The sequence below is a fragment of the Myotis daubentonii genome, chromosome 2 (assembly GCF_963259705.1).
Source record: "Myotis daubentonii chromosome 2, mMyoDau2.1, whole genome shotgun sequence".
Classification (NCBI taxonomy): Eukaryota; Metazoa; Chordata; class Mammalia; order Chiroptera; family Vespertilionidae; genus Myotis; species Myotis daubentonii.
In genome coordinates, this window is record NC_081841.1 from 44,002,117 (window position 1) to 44,020,279 (window position 18,163).

Genomic DNA, 18,163 nt, shown 5'->3' on the forward strand with positions numbered 1-18,163 from the left:
TGTAATGAAGTAAACGAATAGCTATACACACTCAAGTCATAAATTATTTGAATTTTCATGATATACCTTCACTGAAAGCAAGCTTGAAGGAACTGAAGGCAAGCTTAGACTCCTCTCACAATTTGTCTTCCTGTAACAATGAGGCCCAAAAAAGGGGGTGCAGAGACAAGAAAACATAAAAATCAAAGATCAACTCAGAGAAATCTCTCAATGCCATCATCCTGCCACCTAATTCTGTCACTATTAGGGAAAGCAGGTGATGGAATTAATTAGCAACACAATGCAAGCTGTCAGTAAAACTCTATTTTCCAATGGGAACAGGTCTGCTTAAATTGCTGGAATGAATTTACATGCCTTCTTATAGATTCTGCTTTTGCCTCTCCTGATTCAACATGAAGGTTAAAAACGGGTCTTGACCTCCTTTACCCGAAGGAGTAAATGCCCCCGTGCCTGACTTCCTGTGGGGCCCTGGCGAGGAGTCAGTGCCTGAGTCTGACAGGGCGGGCCTGCTCCCCTGACCTCACCCCCCACTCACACTTCCCACGGTGGAGCTTGGGTGGAGCTTGGAAACAAGAGGGGGGAGACGGTAAACCCTCCTTCCCTTCCACTGTGTCCCTGCCAGAGACAGCAGGTGAGACCACCGGGGCACTCAGCCCACATGACTTTCAACATCCCCATAAGCCCAGCCTTGACTCAGATGTGAAATTGATTAGGAGGCAGGGCCCCAAAATCCAAAAACATACATAGTAGTATCTGGTGTGGAAAGTGGGGAGCATCTAAAATACAGCTGCAGCCCTAGCAGGCTTTGCTCAGGGGTTAGAATGTCGGTCCTCAGAACGAAGGGTTGCAGGTTCAATTCCCGGTCAAGGGCACATACCTCGGTTGTAGGCTCGATTCCTGGCCCCCGTCTGGGTTCGAACGGGAGACAACCAATCCATGTGTCTCTCTCACATAGATGTTTCTCTCTCCCTCCCCCTCTCCCCTTCCTCCCTTCCCTCTATTCTCTCAAAAAAAAAAAAATCAATGGAAAAAAATATCCTCGGGTGAGGATAAAAAATACAGCTATAGTAGAAAAGTCTGGAGACAGAACTGAGCCCCTCTCTCTGGCTTCAGGTCCAGTTCTGTCACTCAGCAGCTCTGAAGAGAGCCTTGTACAGGACCTCTCTGAGCGTCTGCTTCCGCCTTCGCAGGGGTAATGATGCCAATCACACATACTTAAGGATCACATGGATGAAATTAAAGCAGTTAACACATGGCCCCTGCTCTGTGAAGTTTGTAAAAGGAGTCCAGTGCAGGGAACAAAAGTGGAAGGATGTTTACAATTAGAGTCAACAACTGTTCCCTTGGTTTGGTTTTATGTACAGCCATCTTTGCCTTAAAACTTACTTCTTTAAAAGACAGAAAAAAAAGGGCCAAAACTTTTCTCTGATATTCTATATCCCTTTGAGACCGTACTTAATGATTTCAGTCCTATATCTAAGGCCGTTATAATTTTTCTTAGAACCTTTTACATTTTCTGTTTCAGAATTTTATCAACCTTGGAATTGCTGGACAGATCTGATGGGTTCAATGAATGGTTATTGCCAGCAGTGAGATGCCCTCTTGCCTAGTATATGAATTAAAGTCCTTCTAACATGATGGGGAGTTATTTTAACTTCTTCATCATTTTGCAAAAAGAGGACATCACTCCTTGTTTCCTTGCCATAGCCTCACAGACGGTGACTCGTCGCTCCTCCGCCTCCTCCAAGCAGAGACCGCACTGAGCAGATTGTGAAGGCTGCGCTGGGGGAGGAAACAGGCGAGTCACAGCCTCGTGGCTTAAGGAGGACTCCGCTCTTCCCCCGCAGGCATGCTCGCCAGCAGCGCGCCAGACAGCTCGGTGCAGCGACAGCCGCTCGCAGCACGCCTCCGGTGCCCAACACGTGGCGGCCCTCGGGCCGGCCTGTTCGCCGCACATGCCCCTCCTCCCCGTCCCCATCTGGCCGGGCTCCACAACAGCTTTGCTGACTTCATGCTCCATGTCTGGGGCCTTCCTGCCACGGGCCCTGGGACCTTATTTAGACCCATTTCTTCCCACCGAGGAGCTAATCATGTGTTTCCAACAGTACAACCATCTGGGCAGCTGATGCCGGTCACCAAGTAATTAGTGGGAAATGCTGCAACATATCCAAGGGATATTTAACAACTATTTCTTGAATGAATAAATGAGGTTCAGCAACTCCAGTTTGCTCACTCCCCAGGGAATAACAGAGAAGCTTCTTGTACTTCTCTGGGCCCCTCTCCGATGTCCTTCGAAGGCCCGGCCCACATACTTCTGTCCACACGCTAAGTGTTAGTACCTATTCCCTCGTGTCCCATCTTTGGGGCACTGCCCTTCTCAACTTCCCCACTCCTCTTCGACAACCCCATCCATGCCTGCTGCTCTATCACCTATATTCCATTAAGTGCCAATGTTTATTTCTACTCCACGGCACGTCCCTTAGCAAATAGTCAACCTCCTAACAGTCATTTCCTTCAGACACCAAAGGGCATCTCAAATTGCGCACATTCAATGCCGAATTCAGCCTTGTATCCCTAATGAGTTCTTCCCACCTTTACAGTCTATCTTAGTTAGTGGCCTCGCCATCTACTCTAAAAATCTGGGAATATTTCTCAATTTTTCTTGCTCCTGCTGATTTTATTTCCCAAATAGTATTTGGATCAGGCCCTCTCTTGCTTTCCAGTTTACCCAGCTCTGCCTCAGGCCCTCGCCGTTCCCATTCTGGAGTGTTGCATTAGTCTCCTAACTAGACACCCTGCCTCCTGGCTTCAAGCCCACAAAGAAGTCAGAGTGTTCTGCCGGGCCACTGTGGCTCATGATTGAGTGTCAACCTATGAACCAGGAGGTCACGGTTTGATTCCCCATCAAGGCACATGCCCAGTTTGCGGGCTCGATTCCCCAGTGGGAGGCATCCAGAAGGCAGCTGATCAATGATTCTTTCTCATCATTAATGTTTCTATCTCTTTCTCCCTCTCCCTTCCTCTCTGAAATCAATAAAAATATGTTTTTTTAAAAAAGTCAGAGTGATCTGTTGCAACACAAACTTGGCTCTGTCATTTCCTTGTTTGAAAACCTTCCAAGGGTTTCTCTTCCCTTCACTGTAAAGCTCACACTGGGGGTTCATGCACCAAGCTCCACTCTTCAGAGTTTGCAAGGCAAACTTCACTTTTGTATGAATATAAGCACCATCTATCTATATATATAAAAGCTAATATGCTAAATGTCTCTCCGCCCGTCCGACCGGTTGCTATGATGCACACAGACCAAGGGGCAGACGCTTAATGCAGGAGCTGCCAAGCTGCAGTGACTTGACAGTGGCGATTCTCAGGTGACACACCCTGAAACCAGAGAGGAGAGAGCCCTATTCCTCACGGGGCTGTGTGAGTCCACCTTTGTCCATGGGTTATGTTGTTGCTGGGGCACTGTCAGCCCCGAATCTGGTTTACTGCACACTTGCCTTTGCGTTCCACACCCTGTACAACAGCAACTTTGCAGAGTGCCCTCTTGCACTGCAGGACCCCTCAGGGGATATAGGAGAGCAGTTTCGGCCTGATCCCCACAGGCCAGCCCAAGGGACCCCCACCTGCCAGAGGGACCCCGCTCACCCGGCAGATGCCAGGGAGGGACCGTGGGAGGTTGGATCCAAGGTGTGTCCGGCCCTTCTCATCCAGTCCCGCCCCACCGGCCACCTTCTAATTAATTTCAAAGTGTGAGAATCGGTGCACCGGTTCACTAGTTGTGTAATAGAGCATAATGCAATATCTGCATTAAGTTTAATTATAACATTTGGTGCCAGGAGCCGGTCCATCCTTGCTGTTTCAAGGGACCTGGCATATATGGCATACGGTTCTTAATATGTTTGCTCACCTTCTTGGCGCTGTGTTTTAAACAAGGTCACCTCTCCGAGAAAGGTTGAATCCCCAGGTAGGGATTTTCCCCTGAAGTTAGGGAGGGAATAAAACCCCTCAACTAAGTGCCAGGCGGGTAATTAATCCCTTTAACTACGAACAATCATGCTTAAACTACATAATCTTTTCTCCCTGGAATGGAGATAAGAAACGCCCTAACCTTTGTAATAGAGATTGATAGGATTGAATCAACTGGTATAAATACAGTTGTAACGAGACAGAACTCAGAACACAGAACTAAGGACACAGGGCTTGGAAGACAGGACCAAGAGAGACAGAGCCTAGGCACAGAACCTACACAGAACGTTCTCTAGAGACAGAAGAACTTCGCTGGCGAGAGCATGCCGGAGGATCCTGGACAGGGACTAGCCTCGGAGCTTGGAGGCAAAGCCTGGCGAGAGAGCATGGCAGGGGATCCTGGACAGAGGCTGGCCTCAGAGCCTGGAGATGGAGCCTAGCGAGAGAACATGGCAAAAGATCCTGGACTGAACCTGACTACAGAAATTGGCAAGAGAACCTGACTAGAACCTGGTGACTGAACCTGTCTGGAGTACCTGGACAGAACCTGGCTGGAGATCCTAAGCAGAACCTCTCTGGAGATCGAGACCAGAACTTGGCTGGAGATCCTGGCTAGGCTGCTGATCAACTGAACGCTGTCCCCGTGTCATTCCTTCTTCGCCGACTCCGTCCACGCCTTTGGGGACCCCTGGACCTGCTGGGGTTGGACCCCGGCAATTTGGGCCCTAAAATCCACTGTCTTAGTGTCCCCTATCTGTGTGTTAACACAACTTCCTTCCCTGACGAAGTTCCATTGGTTATTTCTTGTCATAGCCCAGAGTCTGGGCTAGGATCTGGCACATAGTAGACACTCAATAAACATTTAATGATAAATATAAGAGGAGGCCATAAACTAGTCACCACAGGGCTAGAGGGCTCTATTCTTTCTCATTGGCTTGGTTCCCTCTCACCCACCCCTGAAGCCTGCGCAGCTACTCAGAGGAATTTCCTGGCCATTGCCCATCAAGCTTACACCATTGTCCATGCCAAAGGGCTGGACTCAGAATGAAGCTGGGTTTCTTGCAAGAAATGGTCACCTATGCTCTAAAACAGTCTGTGTGCGCCTGGAGTCCCAAATACCTTTAAGGTTCCACCAGTTCTTGGCCCTTGACCTCCTTTCTTTATAGGGGACTCAAATCTATCCACAGGACCCTATAGATTCCATTCCAAACTTCCTCTCTCCATAAGCAGTTATAAAATAAAGACAACCATGCATACAAATGAGAGCAAACATCTTGACGGAAGCAGGTAACCCAAATGTGCCCTATTGTGAGTACAAGAAACACCATGACTTGGGCAAGCCCCTCTGCAATTTGCAGAGTTTGTCTGAAAAGCTCTTAGTCACCCTCTAGACCTCAGAGAAAGAGTTCCCTTCTTGGGGAAGCCTTTGATCACTGCCTCCACCCACTACTTTCATCCAAAGCTGCAAATGCCCTCATCAGTTAACACCTACCTCTATCACCACCAGGCAGCTCCATGTTGGTGGGGCCTGAAACTAACACAATTTCCACGGCCTTTTCTAAGCACAAGAATACAAAATTACAAACACAAAATAAGATGCAAACGTGAATATTATTTATGAAAAAATCACGTCAAACCTCAAAATTTTTAAAAAATCAATAAATACAATCTATCCCCCAAAAAGGAGGGGGGTGGGGAATAACAACATTGCATTTAGTCAATAAACTGTCTGGTACCTTTAGAATACCTTTACTATGCGTTTTATAACTTGTTGATTGCATACCATTTATCACTGGTATAACAATGATATTTAATATCATTTTTCATAGAGAAAGGGAAGATATAATTCAGTCTTTTTGTGGCCACAATTGATCAAATTTTTTTATTGTTTATAGTCAGACTTTATAAAACCTGCTACATTATACAGAGAGGAACTCCCTTTTTTGCTACAGTCAGGGAATTTCTGATAAATTCTGTTTCACACGATTCCCATCCAAAAAACAACAAATGGTGTGTTTATAATTGTATATGACAGCTCTTCCTAGATATCAATGAAAATCAAAACCTTTGCTTATAGGTTTACACATTGAATGACTAGAACTGTCCACAGGCTAGCTTTTGGCTCCATTTATTTCAGATCTTGATGTTTTTCCACCCTCATTCATTTTGTGCCAGAATTGAGGACCACATGCATACCATCTTAAAACTCTGGCCCTCATGTCACAACGTCAGGAGAGTTGACATTCTATTCCCAGATGATTAGCAATAGCTTAACTATACATGGACGTGACTGAAAAACACATAGATATAACCTACTAAGCCCAAGCAAAATGTAGCCTCAACTTGCTTTCCCCTTCCCCAAATCCCAAAAATGCTTGCACAATGGGAAAGTCGGAGTAGAGAGAAGGCACTTCTGTCTGAATGCAGTTGAAGTAGCCAATATTGCCCTAGCTGGTTTGGCTCAGTGGATAGAGCGCTGGCCTGTGGACTGAAGGGTCCTGGGTTCAATTCCAGTCAAGGGCACATACCTCAGTGGCAGGCTCGATCACTGGTCAAGATGGGTTTGAAAAGTAACCAATCAATGTATCTCTCTCACATCAATGTTTCTCTCTCTCTGCCTCTCCCCCTCCCTTCCACTCTCTCTAAAAACCAATGGAAAAATATTCTCGAGTGAGGAGTAACAAACGAAAAAGAAATAGCCAATATTTGCGAATTTCACAGTAACATCGAGCATGTGAACACATGGCTTGGGCTTTGGAACACGCCCAGCAAGTGAGACTTCTGAAGCTCAAGCTTCATTCGTTTCATGGAAAATCCATGTCTAATCACTGCACTCACCAGATTGTGTAATAATTAATTAATTATGTGTCTGTCTCCCCCTCCACACTCGAAACTTCTTACAAATAGGATCTGTCCTATTCACCTTTGCATCTCCTGCACTTAACACCGTCTGGCATATTATACACGTGTGTTACCTGAGCTGAACTGAGAGGGCAGAGGAGCCAGAACATTTAACTGTGCCCGTCCATGTCTTTTAAGGCATTAGGTCCTTTCCCGCCATAGAAAGAAAAGCATGTTGGTGTCAATCAGACGTTTTGCATGTAGTGAAAGGTGACTGACCAAGCACAAGGTTCACAAGGGAAGAAACTGTGTCTTGACCTAAAAACATCCTGGGAGAATTGTGAATCTCCAGCTGCATTACCATGAGGCAGAATTTGCCCTTCTGGCCAAAGTGCTGAAGCGTTTGTCAGCCCAGTAAAGTGATGTGTGCCTAGACCAAAGGCAATGAGCGAAGAAAGGAATCACAGAGCAGTTGTAAATGAGAGGTGATGAATGTTTTCATGTGTTTTTATTACATTGCCAGTCTATTTATTCATTCAGCAGGTGCTTACTGAGTTCCTGCTGTATGCCAAGCACTGTATGCTAGGGCCCCAGGACTGCACCGGGAGTCAGAGCAGACAAGTCGCTGTCACATGGAGGAGGCAGACATTAATTGAATTATCCCACTAATAGCAGGATAATTACAATCTGAGATAAGTGCTGAGAAGGAAAGTAGCCAGATTCCATGAGAGCATAAATAAGGGGCTTGACTTGAGTTGGTTAACGATTGCCTCCCTAAGAAACAAATACTTGAGCTGAGGCTTGAAAATGAAAAAGAATTAAGTAGTTGAAGAGGATTAGCATGAAGAGGGGAATCTAGACAGAGGAACAGAATGTGCAAAACTGCCATGTTGAGTAGGAACTGGAGGTTGTCGATTGCCCTCCCTAGCCTACTCTCTCATCTTCTCTACCCTGCTCTGTACCCCCAAAAGTCGACCTCTTTGTATCAGTCAGGTCCTTTGCCCTCTGGATTCTGCTAACTTTTAGTCAATATATTAGAAATTTGTTCTCATTTTCCCTCCCTGCTGGGCCCTGGTTGGCGATCACTGTGATCACCTCTCTAGGAGCACAGCTCCTATTGGGTAGCCTCATCCCATAGCTCCAGCTAAAGCCATATCAGGGACCTGTCATCATTCCTTCCTCTGTCATCTCAGGGACCTGCTTTCTTGGTAAGAGCTCTGAGATGCTTCATCATCCCTTGTTGGTCTCCCTTAGCCCTGCTTATAGCTTTGCAAATAATCCCTCATAAAAGCTCCTCAATTACATAGTTTGGATGTACCAGCCAGTTCCTGCTGGGAGTGTGATATAATATTTATGAAAAACTGAAAGAAGATGGTTGCCGTGTGAAATGCGTAGAGCGCTGCAAGGCGTGGCTGGAGGTCTCCTGAGGAGCCAGACGCCCAGGACCTTCTAAGCCATTTGAACACTTGGATTTTTATTGTAAGAGCAGTGGACCAACATTGAAGAGTTTTAAGCAAAAGGAACATAAGAGGGTTTGTTGTTTTTGTCTAAGCTAAACTAGAGTGCATAGAGAAGTAAGTCGGAAGTTAGGAAATGGAAATAACAAGGGTCATCACTATTCATAGGAAGTTGGCTTTGAAGGAAGAAACGCTCTAGGGTAGTAGCTAGAGAAGGGATGAAGGATTGATGGAGAGTTTTATTAAGAGGTAGGAAAGTGCAATAGAATGTGCATGGGTGAGATGGGAGGTAGTCTGTATGGCGCAGGGAAAAGCACAGATAATAGCACTGGCCATAAATAGAAAGAATAGCCCCCATCCCAGGGTAACAGAGGGAGATCCGTGTGTGTATATAAGCCCTTTCAATTGCACATGCGTGAGGTAGCAGAAAACTGATGGTGGTGCTTTTCATGTTGATATAAACTTTCTTTGTAAGATAGAAGGAAAGGTCATTGGTTACTGAGAGTCAGAGAAAATGTTGAGATCATGTGGGGGGAGATCAGAGGTTTAATAACAATAGAGATGGTTTAAAATATTTACTTTTAAGAGTGGAAGGGCCAGATTGTGGTGAGCGTGCCAAGCAGTTTTGAGAATACTTTTGAGTTTGATCATTAGATGGATATACCTCTCCCCCAACTCCACTGTAAGCAAGTTCCGCCCAAGAGGTTTAAGTGGACTTAGCCTCGCCCTTGACCCTAGGGGTAGACTTGAGTTCTGGGTCCAAAGATGAGCATGTGCACTAAGCTAGGCTAATCAGAGTGCAGACTAAAATGTTCACTATCATTACCAGGAAGGATGGTCTTTCCCTCTCACTGCTATTACAACTAGAAAGACAGTGTTAGGTAAGGCTCCTAGATGTCACCTTGTCATCAAGCTGTAGAGAAAAGCGAGCCTATGACATTGTCTGACCGTCTAGATGCTGCAGTGCCTCCTGCTTGACCACCCCTTTAGCTTTTCACTTAAATAGCCAATACATTTCCATTTTTGCTTAAGCTGGCTTAAGTTGCACTTTGTCTAACGTATACATGAATTACACAGTAATTGTAAATGTATAGTCCTACCAATCTCTCATCTTGCTTTCTCTAGAAGTGCCTCACTGCTTGAATGTAGGAAAAATGTAGGTGGCTACCAGGATTTATGTAGAGAAATTATTTTTCCAGGAAAGTGCAACAAGAAAAAGGTACATGAGTCAGGATACGCCTCATGGCCAATTTTCTTTTCTTTAATTTATATGCCAAATCTCATGTGCCTAAGGTTGGGATTGCAATTGGATGACACATATATTCAAGGCTAAATCCCCTTTGATAAAAATTGAATCTGGTTGCCACCTCCCCCCCCCCCACACACACACACACCGCAGCTGCACTATTACCAGCCAAAGCAAGAAGACTCTTGTCAATACTACATTCTCTGCAGACAAGGCCACTTCTAGAAAGACCTGCTACAGATATTAAAGGAGGAGAATAGGAAAGAGAACTGAAGGAGGGATAATTAAAGAATGCAAAATAAGTCTGAAAATAGTAAACAGAACTCAGCCTGTTTTGTTTCCAAATATACCAGAAGCAGCAGCAAGCAATTGCTGAAATCAAGACAAAGCATGAAAGTTCATTTTTCCAGCGTCATATGTTTCATAGCTTCTTATCAAAAAGCAGAGAAAAGTGCTGTAGGTCCATGAATCATCTCCACTTGTGCCTGGCAGGAAACTTGTAATAATTTATACATTCCATCTGGATGCAACTTAAAAGACTAATTACCATTGATACCCACTAATACATAGTAAGATTAATGGCTGAGAATCTTAAAAACGAGGCCAACAGGCGCCCCAAAGTCAGCATGACTACAAACAGACAAAAAGTTTTCCTACGACCCAAGCAGATGGTATTTAGAGTTTTCAATTTGATATCAATGAAAGGTAGTCCCTTTGTTGAGTAAGTTCCTTAAACTTCACTCCAAGATCAATAGTTTAACTTAAAATGTCACTTGTACCTTCGCATTATCACCTTTACCTTTTGAAACTAAGAACATAAAAAAGTTTCTGAGAGAAGGAAAGGCCACCTGGCCCACCTACTTACCACTTATGGTTAACTGTCATTAATATTAATAATTCTACATAAACGCACACAAACCTTGAGGCTTCAAACCCCTTCAGTAGACATCATACATCAGGTCAGTCTTGCCAAGCCACAAAACCGGGCAAGTCATTAGCCAGTAAATCCCACTGGGAAGAAAAAACCTTTAATCAAAATAAAAGTTGAGCTTCTGTGTGGTATGTAATGACCTTTTCCTGAAAGACCGTATATTTCCTAGCCCCATTTTCATACAAGATCCAATTCCCATTGCCCTTTGCAGTCAAAGTCACCTTTGTACACAGAAGATACAGATGGAAACTGGGAAGCAAACGAAGATCCAGTTTTGTCCTAACTAGATTTGTAAAGCATTGTCCATCCTTGGAAAACATAGATATAGTCATTTTAAAAGAATTTGTCTTACTCGTATAGGTGCCTTTTTTTTTTTTTACCTGCTCTGAGTTATTTTGAGAATATTTTTGTAAGGGGAAATTTTATTCCATCTTACACCAAAGATAGAGAAGTCCTGTGACTTGACAGATGTTATACTATTATTATTCAGGGTGTGTATAAGCTTAGTGTATTATTCAAACCACTGAATCAGCAGTTCTCAAACTTTTTTGTTCCACACACACTTCCTTTTTTCTTTTTCAACCAAATATCCAGGCCGTTATAGCTAGTATTCCACTAATAGTAGACATACAAAAAAAATCTAAAATTCATCATATTCGTTATGTCCTTGCAAAACAATTTAGGGCATATAATGAAAAACTAGACAATTTCCTCATTCCTAACATGGAAATAACAATCTTATGAAATAATTTAGGCAGAGAAAGCCCACAGCACACAGTGTTTCATAAATAGTAACAATTATCACATAGTTTTGTTGTGTTGCCCCGCCCCCTTGGTCCACTTTCCCATATTTCCCCTTACCAGATGGAGTCATTAAGTCTTACCCTTACTTACTGTGAACCTCCCAGCAACCCAGAGAGTTACTATCCCATGATTATTTTTATTTACTTTCCTCCTTTTTTCTTTAACAAGTTCCCACGTAATCTTTCTTTAGCCCCAAATCTCACTAATTATTGCCAAGCCCCTTCTGTTTGCAAACAATCTCTAAAGGTTTTTGCGAATCTGCTCTCAAAGAACACCTGGCTGGTGTCACAATTGTCATACGCCAGCCTTTAGGCTGCACCCCTGTAAAGCCCAGTAGCTTCTCCCCCACCCACACCCCATTCCTGTATAATCTACAAGCACTTACTAACTGCCCTCTCAACTTGTTTTTCTCTTAACTCCGTAATCTATACACTTGAAGTCAGTTGAAAATTCATCTCGCATAAGTAGATTTTACATCCTTCCAACAGCAGCCCTGCCTCGGCCCTTGCCCTGCTGGTCTCCTACTTTCCTCCTGTTTAAAATGGAAAAGGAAGGGGTGCAGGATCGCTGAATCAAAAGAAGGCAGCGTCTAAGCCCAGTTCTGATTACAAGTGTCAAGTTCTTTCTGAAATATTTCTAAGGAGTGAGAGAACAAGCAGATTTATAGGGTACATACTTCACTGGTTTTTATTTTGGTGGTGCGTGTAGATGAGAAAAGATTAAAAGCCCAAACAAATGTCTAAATCATGGTGCACACCCCTGCAGTACATTTTCCCAGCCATGGGCACCATGGACAGCACTCTACACGGGAAAATAGTTTTTCCCAGGAAATGGAAGGGAGGAAAGATCCCAAAGAATTAGGAGGGAAGTTCCAAACTGTCAAAACTATATTTCATGAGAAACAGTGACTCAATTTTTCATGGGAGTTTTCTTTCAAGTCTTAAGTACCAAAAACTAATTCAAGGGTTTGGCTATGGTGTATTTCAAGGTGTGATTTATGTTGCAGGTTTAAGGGCCTTGGGTGTTATTTCTTCCAGAAATATGAGCCTAGAGGAAGAATAGAATGGTGATTAGAGAACAGCTTTGAATCTCATGGTTCTGAATTCAAATCTCAGCTGAACACTTTCTAACCAAGTGAAGTCAGACAAGCCTCTAAGCATTATGTATGGTACTGAACTTCTCAAGCCTCTCTATGCATCCCCTATGAAATGGAGGAATGAATACTTTGCTCTTAGATTTACATGGTATAACATATACAGTGTCATCTACCATCAGTAAGCTAGTTGATAGCAATTCTTACATAAAATTTACTTTTTAAAGGAAAAATGTGGTTATAAACAAGGAAACGGAGGCCTCCAAGTTGAGTTTCTATTTCACGGAGAGTAATGTTTGGGGCAGGGGCACCTTCCCAGGTTTTTCAAATGATATTCAACAAGAAGTAGCTCGTTTTCCCACCCAAACCTATCTCTGCACCTGAATTCGTGCCACTCACTCCTGGCACCCAACACCGCAGCACTTTCATTCCTTTCCAACTGCTGATACTCCTGACTTGATGCTGGTTTCTATTTCAATGCCTGCTACCAGAGTTCACTGCATATGCAGCCACCTTTCATATGCAAAAGAATCCAGCACTCTGTCTACAAAGGAAAGATGTTTATTTCCAGGGGCTGAGGGTATGGTGTAATAATAAGGGTCAGATTATATGTGTGATCAATTTTGGCCTTTTGCATGTCAATTAACGTATCGCACTTGGATGTTTTATTGATGGCAAAATCCTATAGAGGGATGTTATTATGCTCATATTTTAATATCTTAGGGGTCAGCATCGCTGCACACAGATATCCACTGGCATATATTCACATGCAGAATGGCTACTTTATCATTTTAAATGATTTAAGCCAGTGAAAGGCCACTCCATTTGTTTGCTCAATAGTCAATTGAAATGGAAACGGTTAGCTGAGTGCAGCTCCCTTGAAAGTCCTTTCCCTTCCAAGCGCCAATTAGAGAATATGAAAGGTATACTCTGCACAGCTTGCTCAGGATAATAAATCACTAAATTGGAAGCGTCGCTTACCTTGCTGATTCTGATAAGAAAATTAATAGAATTAGCAGCTTATCTGCTCAACCAGGAGATTCACATTATGAAAAAAGAAAGAGAGAGAGAGAGAGAGAGAGAGAGAGAAGGAAAGAAAAAAAAGAGTGAAAAAGAAAAGAGAAAAAAAAAAAAGGAAATCTATTTCTATGGCGAGGGCTGCCTGTATTTCTTCCTGGTGACAGAGAGACAGTTTGAGTGGTTTCTTTTGGCCCCCTGTGGTGATAAAGCTGGGCTGAAAACAATGCGAGAAGCACTATCAATTATTGTCTACTTGTTTTGTTTCTATGCATAATTAAAGCAGGACAAAGCCCAGACATTATATAAGGCTGCCTCGAGCAAAATCCTGCATCAGTCCTACTACTGATAAACAAAAATTCTGAACAGCCCCAAATTGAAAAGTGGTGAGACGGAGATTATGTTCAAAAAGAGGATTTACAGTCTCGTGTTTTCTTGGAGAGGGGGTATTACAGCGCTGCTTTTTGTCTAGGGAAGAATAATTGCTTGCAATAAAGCTGCTGTTCTCAAAACAGAATAAAAAGACAGGAGTCATTTGTTTAAAAAGATCCTCAGTAGCCTTCTCCCTGCTCCTTTTTTTCTTAAATATATATATGAAAATCTGTAATTATTTCTTTGAAGAACATTTTTCAGCAGCTGTAAATGATAATGAGTCAATCACTGTGTGCTCCTTTTTTTTCCTCCAGCAGCTGCGGACCTACTCATTCAACGCAATTAATTGATATTCGTTAAGTGCTTTGAAACTGAGAAGTGGCATCTCATAAGCACTAAATAATGTTATTTTTCTTTTCTTTTAGAGAAAGAGAAGGGGAGAGGGAGAGAGAAAGAGAGAAAGATCAATATGAGAGAGAAACATTGATACTTTGCCTCCCATATGGAAATCTACCCAGCAACCTGGGTATGTGCCCTGACCTGGAATTGAAATGGAGCCCTTTCTGTGCAAGGAATGATGCTCCAACCAAATGAGCCACACCAGCCAGGGTTAAATATTGTTCTTACTGATTTTAGGAATTCGGAACCCAGCCTCCCTTCAGACAAACCTCAGAAGAATAGCAGTAATTCTAAGTATCTAAAACCATCACCTAAAACTCCGAAGCACCCAAAATAAGATTCAGATTACAGACCTTTGTAAGATACATCAGAAGTTAATTACTAAAGATAACATCACTGGAAGTTATGTATCAAGTGTTGAACAAAGTAAAGCTCTAGCTCTCTGCCACATTTATCATTTTTACACATTTATACCTGTGCATTAGCTTGCACCACACTTTTTCTTAAAACACACTTTTCAAACAATATGAGTTTGAGAAGATATTGCCCGTTTGTACAACTTGGCTAAGTTAAGACTTTCATAGATCATCAGGCCAACTGAGAGAAGGTTTAGCATTGTGTTATTGTTTGGGGGTGGAAAATCACCCTACTAAACCAAAAGAATCTCTAGATTATCTCAAATGTTTCTTATTTTTTAGCAATATATTGATTTTGGAAAATGCTTGAGCATGAAATATTGGTATAATTTCCAGCAGATTTCACTGTTGTCATTCCATATTTCAATTTTTTTAAATCTTTACTGATATATACGCTTCTGCTATCTACATTATTGACAGTGTTGGTCATAAGAAGGGTTGGTCTGTTGGCAGTATGTATATGTTTCAAAGCACAAAATAAAAGAGAATTCTTATAAAGATATCTCACAGAGATGGCTACAATTGAAATATTGGTTCTTGGGGCGATAACTCTAGAGATGAAGTCATAAACCTGCTGGCATCCATTGCTGTTAAGAAGAGCTATGGGGAGCAAAATTCTTTCCCAAGCACACGGATTGGTATTCTTTTTCCTGATTCTGAAAAGCAGCAGCTTGTTTTAAAAATCCTTTGTTTCTAAGCTATTAATTGTTGACCATCCGATCATTTTTCTTTATTGAGAAATGAAGAGAATTACAGATGGTTTAGCACCACCCAGCAATGCTTACACACACATTTTGAAACCAAAGATAGATATTTGTGAGTCAAACATGATACATTAGTGAACATGCATACATAACTCTTCAGGGGAAAGAAATCACAGAATACTACGTGATAGCCATATATAAGGCAACCTGTTAATTTTGATATAATTAAAACAAAAATTGCAATCCATGCAGTTTGTTTTTAAGACCTGTGAAATAAGGAATTTTGGGGGGTGAAATAGGCAGGTTTAGGGAATTTTTAAAATTAAGGGGGTCCATGGAAAAAACACAGAGCTACAGAGCTGCAAAGGGTACATTTCCATGAGACAAGGAAGCAGGGAGCAGCAGAAGTTACATTTCCATAAGACAAGGAAATTGGGAGAGGCAGCAGTTACATTTCCATAAGATAAGGGAACTGGGAGTAGCAAAAGGTCTATATTTACAAAATAAAGAAGGAGGAAGAAAGTCCAAAGGAAATAGGAGAACAGTATGGGAGGAGGGGAGAAGGTCCTCACAGGTCCCATGTGAGTTTTGAACTTTGAGCTCAGGAGTTACTATAGTAACCAAGTCTAAGGGGAATAGTGGCCAATCAGAGGGGATCAAGGCACAAAAACTGCAGCCTTTATAAACTGGGAAAAAGGAACTTGGAGGGACTCTTTCCCCCTCCCCAAGTTGGAGTCTGTACTTGTTCTTCAATAGATTTCCACCTTTGCTATACCATCTTCCATCCGTGGTTTTTCTTCGAGCCCGGGGAAGCCAGCCTGCCCAGGGGAGCACCACATGTACCCAAACTTGGTGCTTTTAATATTTTTTAATTTATCTTTAAGTAACACAGATGTCTTCCCTTTTTTCCCTCATTGACCTTCTCCAATGGATGGCTTCAATAAAGACTATGAACTCTAGGAAATCTAAGGGTTTAAGCCAGTGGTTCTCAACCTGTGGGTCGCCAACCTGTGGGTTGCGACTCCTTTGGGGGTCGAACGACCCTTTCACAGGGGTCACCTAAGACCATCGGAAAACACATATATAATTACATATTGTTTTTGTGATTAATCACTATGCTTTAATTATGTTCAATTTGTAACAATGAAATTGGGGGTCACCACAACATGAGGAACTGTATTAAAGGGTCGCAGCATGAGGAAGGTTGAGAACCACTGGTTTAAGCCAAACTTTCCCATTGTCCATTTAATTGTCCAAATGAAACTACCAAGTTTTGTAGAACTAAAGCGGGGACATGTGGGCTCCTTTTTCCTATCATCCTAGCTGTCCCAAGTTTACCAAACAGTTTTTCTCTAATAGTGAAGGAGTAGCCAAAATGGCCAATGAATGAGCCCTCTGAACTATGCACAGATTAAAGTAAAAAACAGAAGGAAATCATGTTAGAGCTCCTCTATTCCAAAGCACTTAAGAAACCTGCTACAGTTCTCTGGAGCAAGAGCTCTGCACCTGATGATGTGCTTTGAAGACGGTTATGTCCTTCCTCCTTACAGACTTTACACTGGTGTCTCGCCTACAAAGCGGGGGTTTTATGTAAGGCGCTTAACCCAGCCTGGCCAGTGTTGCTCAGTGGTTGAGCGTTGACCTATGAAACAGGAGGTCACAGTTAGATTCCCGGTAAGGGCACATGCCTGGGTTGCAAACTCAGTCCCCAGTGTGGGGCATGCGGGAGGCAGCCGATGAATGATTCCCTCTCATCATTGATATTTCTTTCTCTCTCTTCCTCTCCTTTCCTCTCTGAAATCAATATATATATATACTTTTTAAAAGCGCTTAACCAAAACAACTGTAACAGTGACCTCTTCTATGGATTCATGGAGCAGAAATGAGAATGCCTAACCAACTTTTTCTCCAATTGGAGCTGGGTTTTAGTTTAAACTGATGGAAATCAAGTCACATGATCATGTAACCAAAAAATGGGATTTGAGAGAAAGGATAGAAAACTAATTTTATTACAAAATTAATTTGGGGCCAGGCATTTTACAATGATAATATGATGCAATCCTCACAATTCTTCAAGAGAGGTATCATTGCCTGCATTTAAAAAGTGAGACATCTCAATAAATATTATAATAACTGTGTATGGTGTCAGATGGATACTAGATTCATCAGGGTGATCACTTCATAAGTTATATATAAATGTATAATCACTTGTTGTACACCTGAAACTAATATATATATATATATATATATATATATATATATATATATATATATATATATATTATTTTAGAAAAACAAGCTCATAGAACAGAGAACAGATTGGTGGTTGCCAGAGGCAGGGTAGGCGCAGGTAAAATGGATAAAGGGAGTCAAAAGGTGTAAACTTCCAGTTATACAATAAATAAGTCATGGGCAAGTCATGTACAGAGCAGTGACTATAGTTAATACTACTGCAGTGCATATTTGAAAGTTGCTAAGAGATTAGAGTGTAAAAGTTTTCATCACAAGAAAAGATGTTGTAACTATGTCAGGTGATAGGCATGTGGTAATCATTTTGCGACATATACAAATACTAGCATGGAATCATTATATTGTATACATGAAACTAATTTAATGTTATAGGTCAATTGTACCTCGGTAAAAAAGATTATCATCTCAAACAATAAATTAAATTAAATAAGAAGATAAAAATGAGACAGCTGAGGTTCCCCCGATTAAGAATTTTGCTCACGAGAGCACAGAGATGGCATGAAAGTAGGATTTAAGACTGTGTAACTCCTAGAGCTTGCACTCCCACTATGCCATGTAGTCTCCCGTCCTGCTAGAAACCAAACAACTGTTTAAGTTAATTGCCCATAGAAATAGCTGCAAAATAAGAGACATCCACGTATTGTTGTGTTTAAAGGACAATGCCCTT